Source organism: Hyaena hyaena, unplaced genomic scaffold (assembly GCF_003009895.1).
Source record: "Hyaena hyaena isolate Hyena2069 unplaced genomic scaffold, ASM300989v1 scaffold_348, whole genome shotgun sequence".
NCBI lineage: Eukaryota > Metazoa > Chordata > Mammalia > Carnivora > Hyaenidae > Hyaena > Hyaena hyaena.
The window spans coordinates 1,448,605-1,474,797 of NW_024080981.1; the positions used below are offsets into that span (position 1 = coordinate 1,448,605).

Below are 26,193 nucleotides of genomic sequence, written 5' to 3' on the forward strand. Positions count from 1 at the left end.
CAAGATGTAATTCTAAAATATGTCTAAGTAACCCACATGAATGCAAGGAATGAGAAAGAGAAACAAAAATCAGAGGAAGCAAGCAGAAAACAGTAAAATAGTATACTTAAGTTAGAACATAGCAACAATTACCTTACATTTATATGGTATAAACACACCAATTGAAATGGATTGGCAGAGTAGATTATAAAAAATAGCATAACTATATTCTATCTACAAGATATTCGAAATATAATAGCATAGGTAGGTTGAAAGTAAAAGAATGAAAAGACGTATCATACAAATGTTATTTTTTCAAAAAAAACCAGTAGTGGCTGTATCAGAAAAAGACTTGAGAGCAAAGCAAATTATGGGAGACAGACATTACACAGTGATAAAAGAATCAATCCACTAGTAAGACATAATGATCCTAAATGTGTACACACTAAACAACAGTCTCAAAACACATGAAGCAAAAACTGAGAGAACTAAAGGTAAGTAGACATAGACAAATCCACATGATATTTGGGGACTTCAACACCGCATGTAATTAAGAGTCACAATCAACAAAAATGAAGAACTCAACAGTACTTTGTTGACTAACAGGATCTAAATGACATTTATGGAACACTCCACCCAACAACAATAGATTACACATTCATTTCAAGGGCCCAGAGAACATATACCAAGATAGACCATATTCTGGGTCCAAAAACACATCTCAACAAATTTAAAAGCATTGAAACCACACAGAGTATGTTCTTTAATCAGACAAGAAGTCAACAGAAACAAATCAGGAAAATTTCTGAATACTTGAAAATTAAGCAACACACTTTTAGACAATCCATGGGTCAAAGAGGAAGTCTCAAAGGAAATAAAAATACATTTAACTGAATGAAAATGAGGACACAACTTCTAAAAATGTGTGGGGCACAGTTAAAGCGTGCCAAGAGGGAAACATACAATACTTTTCCATAGAAAAATGGAAAGGTATCAAATTAGTATCTAAGACAAATCAATAATCTAAGTTTATACCTCAAAAACCTAGGAGAAGAAGTTTAAAATAAACCTAAGGCAGCAGAAAGTAAGAAATAATAAAGACAAAGAATCAATGAAATTGAAAACAGAATAATAGAGAAAAATCAATGAGACAAAAGCTAATTCTTTGAAAAGATCAGTAAAATTGACCTCTAAGAAGACTGAAAAGAAATAGAGAAGACACAAATTACGAATATCAGAAATGAAGCAGGGAGTGCTAGCTTACAGACCTGGCAGACAACAAAAGGCTAATAAGGGAATATTATGAAAACTTTACATGCACAAATTTGACAAATGAAATGGAACATTTCCTTGCAAAGCACAAGCTACCAAAATAGATTATTTGAAAAGCCCTATCGCTACTAAGGAAACCGAATTAATAATTTTAAAACTTTCCCTCCAAAAACAATAGACCCAGATGGTTTCATTGGAGAATTCTACCAAACATTAAATAAGACTTAATATCAATTCACACATTCTCTTACAGAAAATAAAAAGGAGAGAACACTTTCCAACTTGTTTTATAAAGTTAGTATAGCCCTGATATTAAAATCAGACAAAAACAGTAGAAGAAAAAAACTAGAAACCAGAATCCATCATAAATAAAGATGCAAAACTCCTTAAGAAATTGTTAGCAAACTACCACAATTTCTACAATATGAAGAACTATAACTGTTAAAGAGATGGGTTTGTAGTTAAAACCTCTCCAAAGAGAAATCTCCAGACTTAGGTGGTTCCACGGGGGAATTTTATCAGATGTTTAAAGAAGACTTAGTACCACTTTTACACAATCTCTTTCAGAAAACAAAAAATGCAGTCAAACTTCCCAATTCATTTGACAACTCTGATACCAAAGCCAGACAAACACAGTACAAAAAAATGAAAGCTAGAAACCAATATCTTTCATGAACTTAAATTCAAAAAAAAAAATCAGATATTAGCAAATAAAATCCATTAATACATAAAAGGAATACTATCTAATGATCAAGTCGGGTTTATTTTGGGATTGCAAGGTTGGTTCACCTTTTAGAAATTAATCCATGTTATCCACAATATTGACAGGCTAAAAAAGAGAAACCACATAATCATATCAACTGATGCAGAAAAAGCATTTCACAGATTCAATACCCATTTATTAAATAAAAAAAAAAACACACATTTGGAGCACCTAGGTGGCTAAGTCGGCTAAGCATACAATTCTTGGTTTCGGTTCAGGTCATGATCTCACGGTTAATGAATTCAACCCCCGTGTCAGGCTCTGCACTGGTAGCTACAGAGCCTGCTTGGGATTCTCTCTCTCTCTCTCTCTCTGCCCCTCCCCCGCTGACTATCTATCTCTCCCTCTCAAAATAAAAAATAAACATTAAAAAGCAAACAGCTTCACAACATAGGAAATAGATAATTTCTTCAATGTGACAAAGGCATCTATAAAACATAAACCTTATGTTTAATGGTTAAAGATTAAATGTTTTTCCTCTAAGATTAGAAACAAGGCAAGGATGTCTGCTGTCACCACTGCTATTCAACAAAACACTTATAGCTGGTGTAATAAGGCAAGAAAATAAAATAAAAGTCATACAGATCAGAAAGGAGGAACAACATCTGTCCCTATCTGCAGATGACGTGATCATCTACATGGAAAATCCCAAACACTTTACAAAATAGCTCCTAGCACAAATAAGTGAGTTCAGCAATGTCACAGGATACAGAATGAACACGCAAAATCAATCACATTTTCATATACTAACAACATGTAGAAACTAAAATTAAAAACACAATAACAGATTGGCAAAAGGATAGAAGTATAGGTTAATGACATAGAAGTGAGGGTCAAGAAATAAATCTTACATTTATGTTCCATTGCTTTTTGATAAGAGCACCAAGACAAAACAATAGTCTTTTCAACAAATGATGCTGTGGCCACTGGATATTCACAGCCAAAAGAATGATGTTGAACTCCTTTTGTAGCATACACAAAAATTAACTTAAAATGGAAGATAGATCTAAATTTAAGAACTAAAACCACTAAACTTTTATCAAACATAGCAGTAAATCGGGGCACCTGGGTGGCTCAGTCAGGTGGGCGTCCTACTTAGGCTTAGGTCATGATCTCACAGTTTGTAGGTTCAAGCCCCACATCGAGCTCTGTGCTGACAGCTCAGAGCCTACTTCAGATTTTGTGTCTCCCTCTGTCTCTACAGTCTCCTGATCATGCTCGTGTTCTCTCTCTGTCTTAAAAACAAATAAACACTGAAAAACATGGCAGTAAATCTTTGTGTCCTTGAATTAGACAAGAGTTTCTTGGATATGGCATCAAAGCATATGATTGAAAAGAAACTACATAGATTAGATTTCATCAAAATTGAAACTTGTGTGCTACAAATAATACCACCAGGAAAGTGGAAAAATGACCCAGAGAATCAAATAAAATATTTATAATTCATATATCTGGTTAGAGTTCAGTATCCAGAATATGTAAAGAACACATACAACTCAAAAACAGGAAGACAAATAACCCAACTTAAAAATAGGTAAAGGATCCAAAGAAATATTTCACCAAAGAAGATATACAAATGACCAGTAAACACACAAAAAGATGCTCAACATCCGTGGCTATAATAAAAAAGACAAAATTACAAACGTTGGTGAGGATGTGGAAAAATTGAAACTCTTATATGTTGATGGTGAGATAGTAAAATGGTGAAATTAGTTTGCAAAACATTTTGTCAGTTCCTCAAAATCTTAAACACATAATTACCATATGACCCAGAAATTCCACTCGTAGGTATAGACCCAAGAGAAATGAAAGCTACATCTACACAAAAACTTGCACGTGAATGTTCATAGCAGCATTATTCATAATAGTAAGAAAGTGGTACCAACTGGTGAATGAATCAACAGAATGTGGTATGTCCATACAGTTGAATGTTATTTGCCAATAAAAAGGAATGAAGTACTAGCACATGCTTAAACAAGGATGAAACTTGAAAATATTAGGCTAAGGAAAGAAGTCAGTCACAAAAGGCTACCTATTGTATGCCTCCATTTATAGGAATGTCCCAAATAGACAAATCCATGGAGACTGAAAGCAGATTAATAGTTGCAAGAGGCTGAGGGTAAAGTGGGATGGGGAATGGATGATAATGTTACGTGGTTTCATTCTGGGATAACTAAAATGTTCTGAAATTAGATATGGGTGATGGTTGCACAACTCTGTGAATATACTAAAAAACCACTGAATTGAACACTTCATTTTTTTAAGTTTATTTATTTTGAGAGAGAGAGAGAGAGAGCGCACATGAGTGGCAGAAGGGCAGAGAGAGATGGAGAGAGAATCTCAAGCAGGCTCCACACTGCCAGCACAGAGCCGACGCAGGGCCCAAACTCACAAACTGCGAGATCATGACCTGAGACAAAACCAAAAGTCGGACATTTAACCAACCGAGCCACCGAGGCTCCCCTGAATTGAACACTTTAAGTGAATTTTATGGTACATGAATTATACCCCCCAAAAAAACCCTGTTTTTAAAACACAATACCATGCACAATTGCTCCAAAGGAAATTCCATATTCAGATATAAAAATCTAGGAAAATATGCATAGGGTCTGCATCTAGAAAATTACAAAATACTTATGAAAGAAATAAAGATCTCAATAAATGAAGAGACATACTGTGTCTATTGATTAAAAGACTCAACATAGTAAATATTTCAATTCAAACTGATCTATGGTCTTAATGCGATTTCTATCAAAATCCCAGCAAGGCTTTTTACAGACATAGATAAGCTTATTTTAAAATTTATATGGAAGCTTCAGGTCTTAGGATAAAACAATTTTGGAAAAAACAGAATACAACGGGAAGGGTCACTATACCTGAGATTAAAGTTTATTATATAGCAACATTAATCAGGACTGTGTGGCACTGGCTGAGGGATGACCACATAGATCAATGGAGCAGTAATAGACAGACACAAATATGCCTCGCTAATGCTTGACAAAGGTGTAAAAGTAATTCAATGGAGGACAGAAAGCCTTTTCAACAAATGTGTTTGAGCAAGTGGACATCTATGGGCAAAATAAATAAATAAATAAACCTCTATCTAAACCTCATACCTTATATAAAAATTAACTCAAGTAGATCACAGTCATAAATGTAAGGTACATAACCAGAAAATTCAAAATATGCATGAGAAAATCTTTGGGACTCAGGGCTTAATGAAGATTTCTTCAACTCAGTAACAAAAGCATGGTTCATAAAATAATCTTTCTGTGAAAGAATATGTTAAGAGTATGAGAAGACATAGCAGCACTCTCAACAATAGCTAAAACATGGAAAGAGCCTAAGTGTCCATCAACAGACGAATGGATCAAGAAGATGTGGTTTATCTATACCATGGAATACGACATGACAATGAGAAAAAAAGAAAACTGGCCATGTGTAGCAACATGGATGGACCATGAGGGTGTTATGCTGAGCGAAATAAGTCAGGCAGAGAAGGACAAATATCATATGTTTGCACGTATAGGAGGATTAGGAGGAACTTAACGGAGGAACAAGGGGGAGAAGAAGGGGGGAAATGGTGGGGGAAAGGGAGAGAGGCAAACCATGAGAGACTCTTGAATGCTGAGAAACAAACTGAGGACTGATGGATGTGGGGGGGAGGGAGGAGATGGGCATGGAGGAGGGCACTTGTGGGGATGAGCACTGGGTGATATATGGAAACCAATTTGACAATAAACTATTCGTAAAAAAATAAAAATAAAAATAAAAAAAAGAGGATGAGAAGACAAGCTATAGACCGGGAGAAAATATTTTCAAATTACATATTGGATAATGGGCAAGTATGTAAAATATATAAAGAACCCTTGAAACTCAATGGTAAAAACCAAACCAAACCAGACAAAAATCCCACAAATGATCCAATTAGAAGATAGGCCCACATCATAAAGAGACATTTCAGGGAGGAGAATATACGGATGGCAAATAAGCTCAAGAAAAGATGTTCAATATTATTAGACATTAGGGAAATGCAAATTAAAATGACAATGACCTGAGGGCATTGCTCTACTCCTGAAGAAAACAAACAATAAAAAACAAACAAACTCTGACAATGAGATAGCACTACACACCGATCAGAAAGGACCTCTCATACACTGCACTACACCAGTACCAAAATTATGCTGACTGAAAAAAGCCCAACTCAGAGGATATATATTGTTTAATTACACTTATATTACATTTTTTTAAGTTTATTTATTTTGAGGTAGAGACAGAGAGCACAAGCAGATAAGGGGCAGAGAGAAGGAGAGAAAGATTCCCAAACAGGCTCCATGCCATCAGCACAGAGCTGGATGCGGGGTTCAAACTCACGAACCATGAGCTCATGATCTGAGCTGAGATCAAGGATCAGTTGGTTAACCAACTGAGCCACTCAGGAGCCCCACTTATATTACATTCTTGAAGTGAAAAAGCTATAGCAGTAGAGAACAAATTAAGTGGTTGCCACAAGTTTGGGACTTGGGGTGGGGCCAGATGAGGAGGAAGTGAGTTTGGTTGCAAAAGGGCAACATGGAGGTGATGGAACTGCTCTTACTCTTGACTATAGTAGTGATCACATTAATCTGCATATTTGATAAGACTGCTTTCAATTAAATACACACACACATACAAAAGTGCAAATAAAATTGGTCAAGTCTGAATAAGGTGGATGGATTATATCAATGCCTATGTCCTGGTTGTGATATTGAACTACAATTATGCAAGATGTTACCACTGGGAGAAACTTGGGGAAGGGTTTAAGAATTAAACCTCTCTGTTGAATTATTTCCTAAAACTGCATGTGAATCTACAATTATCTCAAAATAAAAAGTTTTTAAAAAACATACCGTAAGTCTTCTATAATTAAAAGAGTGTGGTATTAGAGAAACAGACAAATTGATGAGCAGAATAGAGCATACATTTAGAAATAAACTCAAGTATATGTGGATACTGAATATGTGATAAAGGTAACATTTCAAGTGACTGGGGCAAAGATAGATGTTTGTAAAAATGGGGTTGTGATAACTAAATAGCCGTTTGAAAATAGGCAGAGATACAAACCATATAGCATCTGTAATAAAAAAGTCCAAATGGATTAGGAATCTAAATGCAAAGCTTGAACTCATACAAACAGTGGAAGAAAATCAGGCAAATTCCTCTTTAACCTGGGTATGAGGAAAAGCTTTCTATGTGTGACACAAATCCAGATGCAATGAAAGAAAAGGTTGATATTTGATAACATAAAACCACTTTTGTGGGGTGCCTGGCTGGCTCAGTCGGTGAAGCATGCAACTCTTGATCTCAGGGTTGTGAGTGTGAATCCCATGTTGGATTTCATGGTAAAGAAAAATAAACAACATCAGAAAACAAAATGGGATAAATTACAACATATATCACAGGTTAGGAAATGAATAGCTTTAATATAAAAACTCTTTTTTAAAAAAAAAATTTTAGTGTTTTATTTATTTCTGAGAGAGAGAGAGAGAGAGAGAGCGAGCATGAACAGGGGAGGGTCAGAGAGAGAGGGAGATACAGAATCTGAAGCAGGCTCCAGGCTGTGAGCTGGCTGTCAGCACAGAGCCCGACGTGGGGCCCGAACCCATGAACCGTGTGATCATGACCTGAAGCCAAAGTCGGATGCTCAACTGACTGAGCCACCCAGGCGCCCCAAAAACTCTTAAAAATGAGGATAAAAGCCCAAAAATTCAGTAGAGAAAGTGAGAAAGACATAAACAGATAATACACACACACACACACACACACACACACATACACACACACACCCCAAAAAGGCTCTAGAGCATATGAAAAGATGCTCCAAGTTGCTCATAATTAGGAAAATGCTAATTAAAATTACTGAGATACCATTTCTCACCTATCAGATCTACAAAAATTAAAAAGTATAGCAAACACTTTATTGGCAAGGTTTTAGGAAAACATCCACTCTCACTCATTACTGATAGGAATGCAAACCGTTCAGGAGGGGAATTTGGCAATTCCTAACAAAACTAAATAGGTGTTTACTGTTTACTATGCCAATGTCACTTCTAGGAATCTGCCTTGAACATATATCTTCAGCAAAATGAAAATACATAAGCACCAGGTTGTTCACTGCAGCGTTGTTTTAATTGGAAAATACTGGAAACAAACCAAAGCTCATATATAGGAAGGCAGTTGAATAATCAATGTATGGTACATTCACACAATGCTGTATTATGAGCTGTAATAAAAGAATGAGAAAGAGCTCTGTGAAATGATAAGAAGTGATTGCTAGGATGTACTGTCATGTAAGAAAGCAAAGCCCCGCCCCCAAAGGATCTGTAAGACACTGTTCTTCATCTAGGAAAGAAAGGACTGTGGGAAAATACACACGTATATGCTCATTTGTGCAAAAACGAAGGAACGAGGTGAGAAGGATAGACGTAATGGGAGGTGTCACTTTCTGTACAGTTCTAACTTTTAGAATTCTGTTATTTTTCACGTGCTCAAAAAAAAAAAAAGGAATTAAAATTAACAAATACGTAGAAACAAAAACCCCAAAAGGAATCTAAACAGAAACAAGTCAACTGAACCATACTCAAATGACCACACTGGAGGTAAGAGCATGGAAAACTAGCCCAGGTAATTTTTTAACACAGTCTTTGGATGATATAACCTCAAGCCAAAGACAAAAAGAATTCTAAACAAATATCTTACTCTAGTTAATGGGCTTATTCGCACAGGGTTATGGGTTAGCAATTCTGAGACTACCTTCTGTGTATTTTAGGATTCAGTAAATGAGTAAATACTTTATGGATAATAGCAGAGAGATTTCTCACAGTCATAAAAGGGAGTTACAAATATGGACAGGGAAAGAGAATTGGTTTTGCTGTTAGATTAGAATTTAAATGTATCAGTGTGAACTCATAGATGATAGAGAAAGAGAGAGAGGGAGAGAGTAGATAGATGGAAGACAGATAGGTAGGTGGGTATATAGAGAAATTACCATAATAATAAAAATTAATAAAATAATAAGGTAGAATGAAATATAGATGTAGGTTAATTAGTTTTTTTCCTACCTTTGTAGGCTGAGAGAGTCTAATAAGAATGATGCTCTTGTAGAAATATGCATATATCTAGTACTCAGATCTTGGTTTCTAAATATCATTCTCCACTAAAAGGAACCAGGGCTCCTTGGAAAAATGGCTGATTTTTAGGACTGAGGCAGAAAATGTACAAGATGAGCCTGGAGCATCTTGTTATGTCAGAAACTAAGGCCATGCTCAGAGGATAATTAGAGACATGTCAAAAACACTTAAGAGCTAGCACAAAGGGGCTCCCACTGGCCAAATAATGGGGCAGTTTGAGCATCAAAATAATGATAATAAGGGATTATAATTTAATGAATAAAAAAATAACCCATGAGTTTATCTGATATAAATATATAAGTAATGAAATCAGGGGGTGGGGGAGAGGAAAACTCTCTATCATAGTATAAAGCCAAACAACACAGATAGAAGGGATGATGAAATTAGAAACTCATTCTTTGGCAACCAGCATAATAAACTTGCCTCAGGCAAGGGGACCATCAGTGGTTGCTGAACTGGTGAGTGAAAGTTTTCAGACTAACAGGATATTAACATTTCTTCCAATATATCCCCATAAGATCATTTCAACAGGAAAAATAGTACCTCGGCAGTGGAGAAACCTGGCAGACAGTGCATTAACCAAGTGATCGAGGTTAACATCACCAGTAACGAGACATCTAGATATCACAGACCTCGTGATATGATGCACTGAGAACAGCACAGTATCACTCCTGTGGCAACCCCTGCTAAAAGTGCAGAACCTGAATTTAATCACAAGGAAACATCAGACAAACCAAAAGGAAGATCATTCTGCAAAATAACTGGCCTATAATTTTCATAAATATCAACGCTACAAAACACAAAGACAGATTGAAGAATTGTTCTAGAATAAAGGAGACTAAAGGGACATAATGACCAAACACACCATATCACCCTGAACCTTTTTTTTGTTATAAAAGATATTATTGGGACAATCAGCAAAATCTGAATAAGGTCTTTAGATTAGATTGGAAACAATGTTGGCTTCCTGATTTTGATCAACATCCTGTGCTTGTACAAGAGAACGCCTCTGTTTTTAGCAAATATACATTCAACTACTTAGGAATGGGAGCATCACGTCTGCAATTTATTCTTACACAATTAAGAAAAAGAAACAGTGTGTGTGCGTGCATGCATGTGTGTGTGTGTGTGTGTGTGTGTGTGCGTGTGTGTGTAGAGGGGAGTGGATAAAACAAAATGTAAAATTTCAACATTTAGGGAATCGAGTGAAAGGTATTCAGAAATTATTTGTACTATTCGTGCAAATTTTCTTGAATCTGAATTCATGTCAAGGTAAAGTATTAAATTTTAAAAAGCTTAGAAGCCACCAGTTAACCCCCGAAGATGAAGGTGTAGAGAGCAAAGAGTAGAGGCCTAAGGACCAACCGTTAGAAAATGCTCACAGTTGATGGCAGAGTTTCTCAGAAGTAACAGGACAGGAGTCTCTAGGTATACGCAGGAATTCAGGGAACGGTTACTGTCGTTTTGATAAATTTCAGGTCAAAACTGGAGCCTTTCTTGGACAAAAGACCTGTTGCCAATGTTCGCAAAGCTCTGCTCAGAGTGGCAGACACCAGCTGCTTCCCTGAATTCCTTAATGCAGAAAAGGGAATCCCCACGAGGAAGAAAAACTGAGAATCAAAACTCCTTTCAGGTAGAGTCATTTTGGAGGATGGATGGATGGACGAATGGACAAATGGATGAATGGGTGGGTGGATGGATGGACAGACAGAGTTAAGATATGGCTGATGAGCACTTATGTGGCTAGTGTGCACTGAGATTGTGCTGTGAGTATAAACTACACACTAGAATGTAAAGAGTTCCCATGATAAAAAAAAAAAGTACAATATCTCAATAATTGTTAAGTTGATCACATGTTGAAATAATAATTTAGATGGGCATGGCATGAAGGAGGGCACTTGTGAGGATGAGCGCTGGGTGTTATATGGAAACCAACTTAATAAACTATTTGTAAAAAAAATAATAATAATTTAGAAAAATTGGTTTAAATAAAATATGTGATTCAAATTATTTTCACCTGCTTTTTTACTTTTTAAATGTGGCTATTAGCTTCACATTTCTAATGGACAGTACTGGCCTAATTGATACATGGTTTTGCAAGTTTCTGTTCAAATTTCACCTTCTTGGCAAGGTCCTTGCTGCCCTCCCTATTTAAAAGTGCAGCCTTCCCTGCCACTCTCCAACTCCCTTCCTTGATTTATTTTGCTGCAAGTCAGCTATCACCTCAGACATATTATTTTTTTACTTATTAATTTTGTCTCCCTTCAGTCTCCCCCACTGGACTACCTTCCATGAGAGCTTTTTTTTTTTTGTCTGCTTTGTTCACTCCTGCATCATTGCCCTGACAAATCATTAATTTGCATATGTTCTTTCACCTTGGGTACTTAGTAGTCTTTTACATCTTATCTCTCATGTATCTCCCTATCCTTCCTTCCTTGCTTGCTTGCTTGCTTGCTTGCTTGCTTCCTTCCTTCCTTCCTTCCTTCCTTCCTCCCATCCATCCATCCATCCACCATACCTGGCACATGGTTGATACACAAAATATCTTCATTGAATCAATTTTTCAGAATGACTTTTGACCTGTTCTCGAATTGATGAGCACCCAAGTTCCAGTATTGAATTACTTTGGGCTCCAGTTTCATACTGACCTCTAACCTGTTCAAATTGGAGAGAAGCAGCCCAGTAGGGTACCTACTACCTCTAAGGGTCCACAGTAGAAAGAAGGGTCTTGGGCACTGCCCTCCTTCCCACCTCCCTTCCTGCCTCGGTTTCAGGGCCAAAGCTCCTAACAAATCTGAGTGAGGGGAAGGAGATAGATACATTTTTCCAAAAGGCAGACAGCTATCAGGAACTATGTGGGCAGAGAAGCACATATATTGGAGAGTGCTAGTCCATTTCAGTTTTCTTGGATTCCATGTCTATCTACCTCTTTGAGTGATTCAGGCAATCACTGAATTTTACCTGTAGAAAGGATTTAAAGGTCATATATTCCACGGGTCAAATCACAGCTTCTAAATATAAGCCAACCCAAGAAGAGGAATATCTCAGAGAGCTGTCTGCTCTTCTCGGCCAGCCCCTTCATTGGAGTGATGGAGGCCATGGGGGCCAGAGAGGGGAGGGGACTTGCCAAAGGTCACACAGTGAGGCAGCAGAGCTGAGCCTATCACCTAGGCTGTCTCCCTCCCAGACACCAGTCCTGTTTTAGGCCAGAGTAAGGGGTGACAGGGCACAGATAAGAGCTGGTTGCGTGGGCCACAACCACAAAAAATAGTCCCAGAATTGGTGGCTGTATGGGGATGGGCTGGGTAGGTTTAGCAAGTGCCCCATGAGCTGTAGATGGTCAACACAGACCCTTTGTTCGGTGGACCCTCGCAGGAGGTAGGGCACATTGGGTTGCTTTCCTCTCCAGTTTGGAAATCATGGGTCACTATACACCTGGAACCCAAAATAATTTTTAAAACAAACAACAAGCAAATATGCCAAGTACTGTGGGTGCAAACAGTTAAGAAACTTAAAGCTTCTTCTAGACAAGAAAAAACTGCTACTCATTACAAAAATAAGGGTGGGGTGGCTTGAAAGTTTTTTTCATAATGAAAACTAGCAAAGATGAAGTTAAACCTAAACAGCCCATATGTTTAAATTAAAGTAAGTCCAAATAACAAGTGCCCAAGGACCACATCCCTACCCCCATCCCATTATTTTTTTAAAAAATCTGTTTTATCTCAAATTAGGCATTGGTACCAACAATATTAAATATTTACTTGAGAACAATTCTTAGTTATTGGGGACAAAGATGGGGGGCAAAAATTCCTTTTTGATAAGCTATTATTTGACAGCTAGAAATCAAAATCAGCTCTATCTTCCTTCTGCTGCCCACAAGCTGGAGGCTTGGATGGTGCTTCTGTAAGGGTCTCTGTACAATGGGGTGGAGCAAACAGCTCCACAGTGGGCCGAGAGTGGGAATGCCTGAGCCCTGGACTAGCTCAGCCCCAGCATCCTCATGTGTAAAACCAGGGGTCTCTAAGGGAACTTCCACTTTTTCCATTCATTGGTTTTGCATAAATACATATCAATTCCTTTTGTCTTTACCCAGACTTTCAGAACTATTCTTGCCTTTATAACAGTCACAGCCCTCACCTACCAAACTAGCACAAAGCCCTCACATTGTCAAGTCTCTGGTCAAAAAAGAATAAATTTTGGTATCAGGGCACCTGGCTCAGTTAGTTAAGCATCGACTCCTGATTTCAGCACAGGTCATAATCTCATGGTTTGGTTAGTGAGTTCAAGTCCCGCTTAAGATTCTCTCTCCCTCGCCCCTTCTGCCCCTCCCCCACTCATGTGCATGCTCTCTCTCTTTCTCAACATAAATAAAAATAAAAACTTTCAAGAATTGGACTTATCCTTTTCAAATATTTTAGGTAACTTAGAGTTTAATTTGCAACTCAGAGAATCATGGAATATCGCGACTAGAAGAGCCCTTCAGATTCCCCTAGTCAGTTCCTTCATTGTACAGATGGAGAAACTGAGGCTCAGAATTGGACCTGGAGCACATGTTGGTTGACATGTTCTTCCTGCTATAGCATTAGGGGCCCTTTCCAGACTCAAAGCTGGTCCTAAATAGTGAACTTTCCAAAAGGCAAGTGCCAACTGCCATGACTTCCAATTTTCAGTTGATTACTCCATGTGCCTACAATTCCTAGAGGGCATCTGCTTTCAGGTGACTGGCACAACTCCACCCTCCCCAGATGAATACTGAAGCTGAGGCTAAGACACTCCAGCAAAGGACAGAGTTGGTGCCACTTCGCATAAGGACCCAGTACCGAACACTCATCTTCAAAATGATCCCTACTTAGAGAGGCAAACCATGAGAGACTCTTGAATGCTGACAAAAACTGAGGACTGATGGATGTGGGGGGGAGGAGGGATGGGCATGGAGGAGGACACTTGTGGGGATGAGCACTGAGTGTTATGTGGAAACTAATTTGACAATAAACTATTTGTAAAAATAAAAATAATAAAAATAATAAAAAATAAAAAGAATTAAAAAAAAAGATGATCCCTACTTAACGAGCTCCCTGGCAAATCTTGCTTTCTTTAACAAAAGAAACAAAGGATGGGGGTACACCTCAATCTGTGTGCAAACCAGTTCAAAGCAAAACAGCACACATCTCTTTATGAAGGAGAGAAAAAACCCAAGCTCCTAGCAACATACTGCCTTCCAAACTGTTCTACCTTGAGGGGGGGGAATGGGCACAGCCAGATCTGCAAGTGTGTGGCAAGGCAAAGCAATGGGTTAGGCAAGTCCCGGATCATCCTCTGAGGGTTCAGATGGCTTCACAAACCCGTTCTTTACTGTCTCAACTGACTCTCAGGACCTGAGCATTCATTAAGGCCAGATTAATCCCATGACAGGCTTGTCTCTAAGAGAGGTAAAAAGTCCCTGCTCTAAAGAGCCAGAGGGCCTGGAAGAGCACAGGCCCAACAGTGGTCAAGAACTCACCTTCATGCTCACCTGTGCTCTTGCACAGCCTCTCTCAGAGCCTCAGTTTCCCTACTTGTGATTTATGAGCCTTCCTGGCCTTGCCACGAGAAGTCTTTCCACATTTGCAGGGTTGGACGTGGACAATGGAGGATGTCCTCTAAATTGTGCCCAGTGGACCAGAGCCCTCTCCGACCACAGTGCCTGCAGACCCCTCCTGAGGCTTCTCTCCTCCCAAAAGAGAACACGGAGAACATGACGCTCCCATCCCTTAAGACAGGGCCCTAGCCAGATACTCGAGCAGGTCCACCACCCCATTTTCACAGCAAGCTGGCCAGACATTTTCATTGGCTTGGGGGGAGTCAAAGACCCACTTTGACCTCCTAATGCCAGGTATGACAGTGGAAATGTAGAAAAGCAAACCAAATCATTGGCCTTCTCAGATTCCATTTGCTGACTTCCATGGCAGACGGATGGGGAACCTCCCCCAGGGCATTGGGCCAGACACACATGCCTTGGCCCTTCTCTGGAGCTGCTGAGGACTGGGTGAGCAGGATCTCTAACTAGGCAAGGCCTCTAGAACTGTCTAGATCCCAGAAACACTGCATGGCCTTGGAGGTCCCTCCCAAGCCAGAGATGCTTTCATGCTAGTTTGCCTGGGTGTAACTTACACAATTATCAAAGGAAGAGACAAAAGTATTTTTCATGTCAAAAGAGACCTGCTTTTCTTTTGTTGCATTTGTCAGGCCAAATGAGAAGTCAAAATGAAGAGTGACCAGCAACAACCCAAGAGTGTATCCTGAGCCTGATGTCTACAAGACCATGTCATGAACACCAGGTCTTTTGAATCTCCCATGAGGCCATTATGCTGGGTAGGACTGGCATACTCATATTCCCATCTGTCAACTGAGGACACTGCAGCTCAGGTAGGTTCAAGGACTTGCTTAAAACCCCGTAGTTGGTCAATGACCTGTGCCCAAGGCAAAGCTCATTGTTCTTCCTGCCACATCACAGTGTTTCTACATCCATGAGGTGAGCAGGAATGACCATACAATCTGCACAACCCAAGGCACCACATTGAGGTGTTCTTAACCTGTCTTAAAGAATCCCTGAGGGGACCATGAATGGGCTTCCAGAAAGGTCTATGAGCCCTTGAAATTAGATGCAACATTGCATATTCTTGTGTGGTGGTCTAAGGAGAAGACCCTCAACTTTCATCAGATTCCCAAAGAAGTCTGTAATCCACAAAAAGCAAGGAACTATCCCTGCTCCAGAGAGACGGGTATTATTTTTGTTAAGACTGGGGGCTAAGGGGGCCAGCTGGAGTCAGCCTCCCCGGGGCAAGCTCAGGAGAACCTGAGCAGAGAGTGGTCCTGGCCATTCTCCAGTCTTATGAATAGAACCAGCTGTATGCAGGGCATCGTGTCACTTTGGGGGGGTGTCCAAAAGGGCCTCCCTAAACCCCGAAAATGTCCTACCTCCATGCTAAAGAGACAGCGTGGCAACCTTTGCATCCCATAATTCAAGCTGGAGGTTCCAGATTCCCCAGAGGAAGGGAATGACACCAGGGCATAGAGGGCTAAGGGTGGCGTCTTTCCAGGTAAAGGGGAGGAGTTGTGAGGGGCAGGTCTAGGACCCAGGAAGGAGATGGTAGGGAGACTGGACCTCAACTTGGTTTGCTCAGGATTTTGCAAAGGGCCAACCCAAAGGCATGACTAAAAAGGTGAGGGAGCCTGTCTCCAGCCATGTGGGGAACAAGGGCTTCAGACCTAGTCCTTTCTATCTGGGTACCACCTTCCAGAAAGGATGTGGTAAGGATGAGAGAGACCATGTCAGCTTCTAGTTCCCAATTTCTGGGGTGACATGCACTCTAGAAGGCAAGGTGCCTCTCCTTCCTGAGAGGAAATGAAGAGTGGCCACGCTTCTCTGCCCTTAAGCACAGGGGCACCTGTGAGAGTACAAGTCTGGCTCTCCAGTACAGCCTGCTGACCTGTGTGCGTTCCGCCCCACAGCCTAGTGCCGTGGACTCGGAAATAGGAGAAAACGTGCTCCACCCCAGGGTCTGAGAAGCCACACTTCCCAGCCACCCCAGAGAGGGGAGTGGCCTCTGGCTCCCACACTCACTGCTGCTATTTGGCTCTATTTGGCTAGAGGGGACAGAAAAGGTCTGTAGGGCCACCAAGGGGCTGTCACTCTGGAGGGATGCAGGGAGGAGGAGGGAGAGAAGCCCGTTTGGAGACTCCCTGTCAGGGGAGCCCTGCGGTTTCTATTTCATTGCTGCCCCCTCCAGAGTAGACCCTTGGGTGCTCTCCAGTTTGACCTTACCTGTGCCGTGGGCTGCGCACTCACCACCAAGCCTTGGAGAAGCAGGAGACAGGGCTCGGGCGGTGCTACTGCACAAGGCATTGTGCATGTACCACAGATTGTTCACTTTGATTCAAATGGCAGCAAAATTATTCTAACACCAAGTGTGTCGAATTTGACTCCATACCCCCTAAATTAACTTAAGAGTGGAGGTGAAATGAAATGGTATACTTCTTTGAGCTTTTGTTAGAATTCGTTCGCACTGCAAACTGCGAAGAAAATGTAGTAATTAGAGGTTAAATTAATCCTTGACAGACAAGCGTCTTAGAAACACTGTGCCCTCCTCCCCAGACCTAGTGTAACACATGCCAGTCTTTCATGTGACTCCGGCAAACACACCACAACTACTGTCCCACTCAAAATTCTGAGGTCGGCGCTGGAACTTCCAGAGAAAGATACTAACGCTGAGATTTCATTAAGAACCAAACTCAAACCTTCCCCAAAACTGCCAACAGAGCCCACCAGCCAAGCCCTCCAAGGGGCTGGTTCTGCATGACTCTGCATCAGGACTTGAACACAAGACAAGTGGAGACACACTCCTTTCTGAGGCCCCCAGGCCTGGGCCCCAGATTGCTCCTCAACTTACAAGGTGCCATCTTCATTAGTTTTTGTTTTTCTGGGTTTTTTTTTTTTGTTTTTTGTTTTGTTTTTTTTTGATTTTTTTTGTTTTTGTTTTTGAGAGAGAGAGAGAGAAAGAGAGACAGAGAGAGCAGGGGAGGGTCAGAGAGAGGGAGATACAGAATCTGAAGCAGTCTCCAGGCTCTGAGCTAGCTGTCAGAACAGAGCCCGATGCAGGGCTCAAACCCACGAACCCTGAGATCATGACCTGAGCCGATGTCAGACGCTTAACCGACTGAGCCACCCAAGCGCCCCCATCTTCGCTAGTTTAGATTTGGAGCTCTGATCTTGCAAGGTGCCCTCTGACTTGCTGACAATGCTAAGAAGCCACAGACACCACGATCTTAACACATTTGCTCTTTGTCAAAAAGAGAAGACTGTGTGCCCACAGCATGGGTGCAAAGTGGGGTTTCCCAACTCAAATATGGTTGACCGAGAGTAAGTGTCCCCTCAGGAAAGTTGGGCCCCTCTCTGGGCTTCGCCTTCCTCTTCTGTAAAGTCACAGGCTTTCTCTTGCAGCTAGAAAATTCTCTATATTTTAGCATGGGAGTTTGTAGGTGACTTGGAGCATCTATGCCAACCATGTACAGGAACTATAGTCATGGGGCCACACAAAGGAAGGCAGAGCTGGATCTTGTCCCCCTCCCCTCTGTGTCACTGAGCCACAAAAGAAGCTAGGGGTGTGGGGGTCAGGATCAAATACTGGGCAAAATAGGAAAGCAGATGCCATTGACTAGCTCATGCCTTGTGGCATCCAGTGGCCTTTTCTAGAATCAGCAGAAATGCATCCCTATGTCCCAGTGTCCAGGTCCTCACACAGGTGGAGGGAAGGGGGAAACACAATGGCCAGCTGGCTGGGCCCCCTCCTAGCATGATGATGGAATCCCGTGTTCAGCCCCATCCTCTTCTGGGCTTTGTGGAACAGCTCTCAGCATTCGGAAAAGAGCACTACCCGAGCCCCACTTAATGGTTATTTACTGGGCACACTGGAAGGGGAAGGCAGCTGGGCCCCCCACCCTGAGAAAATGAAGGGACTTCCAGGCTGGGACCCAGGCTGCGTGGAAAGGGACACTGGCTCTCCCCAGGGTCAGAAGGCAGCCAGGGCAGGACTCAGTTGCTATGGGTGGCCTCCTTTTCCAAGGTCTGGACTGTTGGGAAGAGCCTGCCTTCTGGAAAGGGGAGTCTGAATCTGACGCTTTTGGGAGGCCTCAAGGAATTCTTCTAGGTGAGGAAAGTTCTCACAGACTTTGCAAAGGGCTTTTTCTTTCCGGTGCCCCTTAGGAGCTTTTACTGCAGGGGAGTCCATAGTCAGCCAAACCCCTCTACTTGCCTCACCCTGGGGGGTCTTTCTGGGCTGTGACAAATCTGATTGCTTTGGAAAATCTAAAGAGGTCAGATATTAGGGGTGGACTCACCCCTAGATATTGGGTAGGCCCAAAGGAAATCTGGGGGGCTCTGTGAACAGGGAGAAAAAAGAAAGCAGCTGCGGGGTAGGGAGGAAACCCAACTCTTTTGCTTCCACCCCCTCCTCTTGCACAAAATGCTCCTGGGGCTTCAGAAACCCGGGGCTGGTCATTCGGGAGCAGGACACCACTGGGGCTGTGCGTCCACAATCTCTGAAGGTAAATACTGTCTCACACAAGCTACTGGTCCTCACATCCTGACCAATGGCTCCATGGGGCCTGTCCTTCCTTTGCTACAGTTGCAACCCAAGGGCGACAACAGCGACGACGACAATAAGTAATAAGGCTTGCCATACAACCCCATCAGGGTCATGCGGATTTAGGAAGCTTCCTTGCTCTCAACCTGGAGATGTTTCAGGACTCAATGCCTGCAAAATCAGACTGCTTCCAACTGAGTTTCGAGAGGCTTCTTTCCTGCCGCACAGCTGACTGATGCTGCCTAGGTTACCCTGGGTGGTGGAGCTGGGAGGGGTGTGATGGGAATCGGTTTATTGTGCTGGTGCATAGTAACCGGCTGCTGCTCCCTGCCATCTATCTCCCTCCCCGGCCACATCTGTCTGCTCCAACAAACACTCAGCCTTTTCTGCTTGGATAAGGAGATTTTCTAGTTACATCCATTATATGTGTATCAACATTTATGGCAGCAAGATAATTGCCAAAGAGCTCAGAGGATAAAAGGTCCTTCCTCATAACGTTCGCACACCACCCCCCACGTTCAAAGAAAATCAATATTAAAATCAAGGAGGACAGTGGCAGATTCTTGCATGGCTGCTGTGTCCCTCAAAGTTGGAAATGTGATTTTTAAAAAACGCCCAGCTGGACTAGGAAGAAAAGAAAAGATTCAACAGTGAGTTCAGAGCCCAAACTCCAGCGGGGCACATGTGTATGGAGGGAAGGCCTTTTTGTCCTTGAAATCTTTGCTAAATAACTGCAAAGCAGCAAATCTGCTCTCTATTAGATGAGTCCTTTGGAAACATGCCAGTCTAATTTCAAAGAGTTTGGATCCTGTTATCTGTAAACCAACCCAATGATTAGGAGGCCTGCTGTCAATAGGCCCTGAGATCACCAGATTAGGGTTACTGGACAAGAAGCCTTCTGGGTTAGAGGTTCACACCGGCATAAGACACAGAGAGAGGGAGCACTTCACAATTTTATATTGTTTTGATTGGCCTTCTGCCATTTTCTTTACTTCTGCCTCTTCTTGCTGCCCCTCAAAATATCAATCTCATTTCTTTCTACATGTAGCCATTTTCCCCAAAGGTGTTTCGCTTTTCCAGAAAATGACTATTTTATTTACAAATCACAGTGTGTTTGAGCTGGAAGGGACTGACTCCTAGGTCATGAAGGTTGGGGGGAGGGGGAGGGAGGAGAAAGGAGGGGGACGGACTTGTCCAAGATCACTCAGCTCATTTAATTAGTGGGGAGAGTGTTCTAGAACACAAGTTTCCCAGATTCTAGGTTAATTATCTCTCTAATGCACCACTGCAGAGAAAGAAAGAAAGAAAGAAAGAAAGAAAGAAAGAAAGAAAGAAAGAAAGAAAGAAGAAAGAAGGAAGGAGGGAAGGAAGGAGGGAAGGAAGGAAATCAGACTGTTAAAAAAATAAAAGGTTTACTGCTTAGAAGAAGCCTCTTTAAAGAAGGAGAGTAGTCCAACTATTGTCAGAAGAACGACTGATCTAATATCAGTTTTTCCCCATTTTATAAGCCTGGAGAGCCGTTGAGTTTCCTAGGGATGATCTATTAACAGGTGCATTTTTAGCCTTTAGGTGATCTGCTTAAAATGGGGAAAACCGATATTAAACATGCTGGCCAGGCTTGGAAAAAAAAATCCTTTCCTTATTGAAAAGGATCAACACATCGACAACAGTAAATCTCCTACCTTAAGATGCAGTGAATGGATAGCCCCCACCCCCAACCCAGCAACAGGCTATTTCCTGGTTAAGTTTAAAAATTCAATGACGTTCCTGTTTCAACCCACACATCTGTGTCACTGTCAGCGTCAGTGGCAGGAAAACTGACGAAGTCACCCTTTGCTAATGATTTCCTAACATGGAATTTCCTTGTATCTCCTCTAGCCTTTCTTCTTCTAAAGCCAAACTGTTCTTCCCTCTCTCAAACACTTTGTACTGAAGGAAAACTGAAAATGGTCGCAGCCGGAAGGGATGATTTCTAAGGAGATCTTATGAAGAAGAGCTGCAGATCTTTGTGATATTTTTAATGTGTGTATGTGTGTGTGGGGTGGGGGGAGAACTGGTAATTTTTTTGAAGCCAATACGAACAAAACGGAGAGATTTCCTCCCAGGCATTTGGGACTATCTCAGCCGGTCTCCAGTCTCCTGCCTCCTTCTTCCCAAGTTCCACTTGGAGCAACATTCTTTTATCAGTGTTAAAGGAAACACACTGTAGGCACGCATGCGGAGAGAAGCCAAGGCAGCACGCAGAGTAGCGGGTAAGGCGTGTGGAGAACCACCAAAGCACAAAGCAATATAGAAACCCATCTCCTATCTCCTCTGGAGAATATCCTATTTAATATGCAAACTGGTCATCAAGAGAAAAGAGGGATGTTACTTTAAGGCAAAGAAGCTGATTAGTTGCTCTGGCTGGCAGCAAACAGCTGGTCTGTCCGGCAGGTTCAAGGCCATTTCAGCTACTCTCTTATGGAGGCACCATATGTTCCATCTCGCACATCAGCAGCTTTATTTTCCAATGATCTTGCTCCAGAAGGGAAGCACAAAGGGGGGAGGAGAAGGTAGAGCCCGTGGTTTACCCTTTGAGTACTTTCTTGTGGTTTTAGATGCAGTTGGGATGTGTGTGTGTGTGTGTGTGTGTGTGTGTGTGTGTGTGTGTGTGTGAGGAGGGGGTGGAGGAAGTTAACGCTTCACCTTCAATTCCAAAACTCAGAGAACAAATGTTTGACCAACACTTTCGAATAACCTCCAGAGATGGGAATGGAGTGGATTAGAGGAAAGATATGCAAAAGGTACAAATAATATGCCCGCAACAAGATTAAATGGGAAGCGGGACAGAGGCGGCAAGAGATCAGGAGGAATCTGACTTCGCTCTTTGGACCCCGCCCACTTCTCCTTATTTGTCAATTTTTTCTTATTGTCAGTATTCCTTTTCGGAACAGAACAAACTTTACGAGAGAAGCCGACAGATTTGGAGAGGGGGCCGGAGGCGAGGCAAGCCGACAGGTTGGCGATAGGTTACTTCTAATATGTTTAACATTCCTCAATGAAAGTCCGGGTTCCCACAAATTTGGGGGGAAGGGCAGGTGTAGGGGATAGGGGCCCGCTAAATTCTCAGTCCAACTAATGCCGGCCGCCCATGCGTCCTGGACACCCCCAACTGTCCGGCGCTGGCTCCATGAAGAGGCGACAGACCGACGCATGGTCTGGAGGTGCAACCCCGTCCCCACTGTCCACCCAGGCGTCAAGAACCTCAGAGGCTGCGGTTCCGACTCCCTCCCTGCCTCCAAACAAAGGGGGTCCGCAGAGCATTTGAGCCCCGGTGTGAGTGGGGGGGACGTGGCCGGCAGGAGGGCGCAGGAAGGAGTGAAGAGTGTAGCCACAGGGTGGCGAAAGCCTCAGTCACAGCCGTCGTCTCCACCACGGGCGGGCAAGACAGCCGCCCTCAGCCGGGAGGTGAGGGGCGCGGGCTGCAAAGCGAAACCGAGGAAAGGGCGCCCCCTATGTCCGCGCCCCGCGAGCGCAGCGGCGAGCCGCATCTGCCCTTCCCGCAGAGCGTGCTTGGCCTCTGGCCTCCGCGTCCTGCTGCTCGCTGCGCCTCCAGCCCCGCGGTTCGTGCCGCCTTCGCCCCGGGTGTCCGTAGCCAGCTGGCGGGGCGCGCGGTGGGTGCCAGGAGCCAGGGGCTCCCCACGCCTTCTGGGGTTCCTGGGGAGGGTCTTCGAAACACAAACCCCTCCCCCACCGCCTACACTTGCTCTCCTGTCCCGAGCGGCTGGAGGCCACTGGGAGGCAGCCGCCCCCGCCCCCTGCCTCTGCGTCCCTTTTCCCCTTCCCTCTCTCCAGCCTCCTGGGAAACAAAGGGGCTTTTTATAAAGCGGATTGTTGGCGGCTGCAGCGGCGGGGGTAGGAGGGAGGGGGGATCTATAAAGACAAGAAGAGATGGGGTGGGGGGAGAAACTGCACTGCCTCCAGGAGCCCCATGCGGCCGGGCGGCCGGGAAGCCCCCACGGGTGCGCGGCCCACCCCGCCCGGCCCGTGGGCACACTCGGGCGGCGGCCCGCGCCTGCCAAGGGTTGGGCTGCGCCGCTGCGATGCTGCCCGCCGGCTCGCCGCAGCCCAGGAACAGATCACTCGGGCCATGGGGCCCGGGTGCTAGGGACCGCACGGTTTCTGCGGGGGTCTCCCCTGGGAGACCTGGGCCCTCTTCCCAGCCAACTCTTTCGAAATTGCTTGGGCTCGGGGAGACTTTGCGTCTTTGTTCCAGCGCGGCTGCCTCTGGTACGCTAGGCTCACTAGCCCTCACAGACAATGTCCCGGAGCCGGCCTCGTTCGGCTACCCGCAAACATATTCGCTGTGGGGACGGCACCCCGGGGGTGGGGGGGGGATTTCTTCTGCTGCTAAACAACGACGACAAGCCACCCCAGCAAGCGGAGTCCCTTCTCCCCGCGTCCCCCAGCCATCCTGTGCTCACTCCCGCGCACACACTCCCACCCACACTCTGGGTGCCCCGCTTAGCCGCCCAGCTGCAGGAGCGCGGTGGAGCTAAACCCCCCGCCCGAGGTGCGTCAGTTTGCTTAGGTTCCGACGACTTCAGGGCAGTTTTCTGGCAGGCTAATCCTATTAGTGTCTGCTCAGTCCGCATTTAATCACGGATCAAAATCAGACGGTACGGCCAGCTTTCCAAGTGGCTTCGGACACACTGCATCGGGACGGAGCCGAGCCGAGCCAACTGGCCCAGAAAAGTATTTGGCGGCGCTCCGGGGGGCTTCCCGCCCGCCCTTGCCGGCGCCGGGCGCCGGGCTCCGCCGCCGCTCCGAGGCCTGAGAGCTCCGAGCGCGGGGGCGCCGGGAGCTCCGGGCAGGAGCCCAGTCGGGGCTGACTCGAGCCGCCAGCTCTGCTCGGGGCTGCTCTCCAGAGGAGGATTTGGCAGGGGAGGGAGCGCAAGGCAGCGGGCTCGGCGCACGCACACTCCACACTCCCGCTCGGTGGCGGCAAACCGGGTTGGGGGGCGGGGGTGGAATCCTATGCCCAGCGCCCACTGTCGACTGGCCAAGGCTCAGGGAACTGGCATGCGATGGCAGCGTCGCCGGTGGCCTCCGGGCCGCCAGCGGCCCGAGGGGCGCCGGAACGGAGTGGGAGCCTCCACTTAGCCCCGCACGACCAGGAAAGACCCTATGGCTCGCGCTGCTCTGCTTTCCCTCCCCGGTACTTACCGGCCCCCGCCCGGTTCCAGACCCCCGTTGGGCGCTGGGGAGCAAGCAGAGGCCGAAGTCCCGGGCGATGGGAGCTGCGCTCAGGCCGGCCCGGCGGGTCCGAGAGGGGGGCCGGCCGCGCATAGCGCCAGGTGGGCCGTGTGCTTGGAGCAAACTTTGGGGTCCTCCAGCATCTCCGTGACGGGAACCACAAGCGCGGGCCACAAGTGCACCCTGGAGCCCCCAGAGCAGCCGGACCTCCCGCTCCCGTCCTCAGCCTTACCGTGCTGCGGAGCTCCCTCGGCGGCGGCGGGGGCAGTGCCCCAGGGGCGGGCGGCCGCCGGCGCAGGCAGCCTGGCCTCGGGCTCCCGCTGAGTGGCCCGGGTGGGTTGCAGATCACCCCCAGGCTAGCGGCCGGTGCCCCCGCGCCCGCCCGCCGCCGGTTGCTTCAGCTTGCGGCCAAGTTCATGCCGGCGGCGCTGCAGTGGCGGCCTCAATCTGCTCGCTCCATTCCCACCGCCCGGCTCCGCGCCGCGCGCCCGGAAGGTGGAGTTTCGGGGGTTTAAGTTACTGATAGGCATTTCTCACTGCTGTGTCACTCGGGGAGGAGGAGACACGCACGCCGCACACTCACACACCCTCACACTCACGGCGACGAGCGGCTCCGGCCTTAAAGGGGAAGCCACGCTGCCCCGCCCGCGACCCCGCCAGCCCTGAGCCCCGAAACGCAGAGTTTCCAGGCAGGATGGGGCCATGGACAGCGGAAGCGAGCGGCCGCCCAAGGGGCCTATCAGGCCCTCCTGCCACTCTTTGAAAGGGAAAACGGCTGAAGGCTAGCTTCGCTGTGGTCGCCTGGTTTCTCCAGCCCACTGTAGCCAGGGCAGCTGGGGAGTGCGGGAGGGAAGGAAGGGCCACGGTCGCAAGTACCTCTGTGGCTCCGCTCTCAGCGGGAGGCGGTCTGTGCCCTCGGCGGCAGGTGGCCCGTCTAGACAGTGCGCTGATGGGGAAGAGCGACAGCGGGGTGGCCGCGGGCCCCTGGGCACGAGCGGATGGAACTCGCTGGAGGGCCGCAGGCAGAGCCCGGCGCACTTGGGAAACCGGCAAGCGGCAGGTAGCCTTCCCGCGTCTGGGCCAAGCGAGCCGGTGAGCCGCGCGCGCCCCTGACAGACGGAGAGCGAGCAGGGAGAGCGGGAGAGCCGGCACTCACCCGCGGCAGGGCGAGACAGCGCGCGACGCTGACAGAGACCGAGAGGGACCAAGACAGAGACGGAAACCGAGAGAGGCAGGGGCTGACCGAGAGAAAACGACGTCTAGAGAGACACTGGGGGGGGGGGGGGAGAGCCGATCCCCGGCGGACGCCGGAGAGTCACAGGAGCGGGAGTCTCACCATAAAGTAGGCCGTTCAACCCCCACCCCACACACCCCTTCCCCATTTTGAGCAGAGCACAGACTGACCCAAGAGCTGGCAGCCAAGCCCCCCTTCCCCCTCGCCCTGGGAGGGCGCTCACCTTCAGTGGTGGCTGCTTGGGTGGGTAGCGCCTGTCCCACTGGCGACGCGTCTGCTAGCTGGCTCCCGCCAGGACAGCCAAGCCGACCTGCTGTGACGGCAGTGGGGGCCAGTGCTCTCAGGTGGCGGCTACTAAACTACACACCCCCTTGCCTAGCGTCCGCCTTCCCCCTCTCCTGTCCCCCGCCTTCTCCCCCT

At 45.5% G+C, this 26,193-nt stretch overlaps 1 protein-coding gene across 1 annotated transcript in view; it reads right to left on the minus strand.

The window, feature by feature from the left end:
• MAMLD1 (mastermind like domain containing 1) overlaps window positions 1-24,998 on the minus strand; it is a 124,347-nt gene extending 99,349 nt beyond the window's left edge. Inside the window, exon 1 of the mRNA XM_039249893.1 lies at window positions 24,772-24,998. The gene's annotated coding sequence lies outside the window, so the exon portion shown is untranslated. The remainder of the gene's footprint in view (window positions 1-24,771) is intronic.
• Between the last annotated feature and the right edge of the window lie 1,195 nt (window positions 24,999-26,193).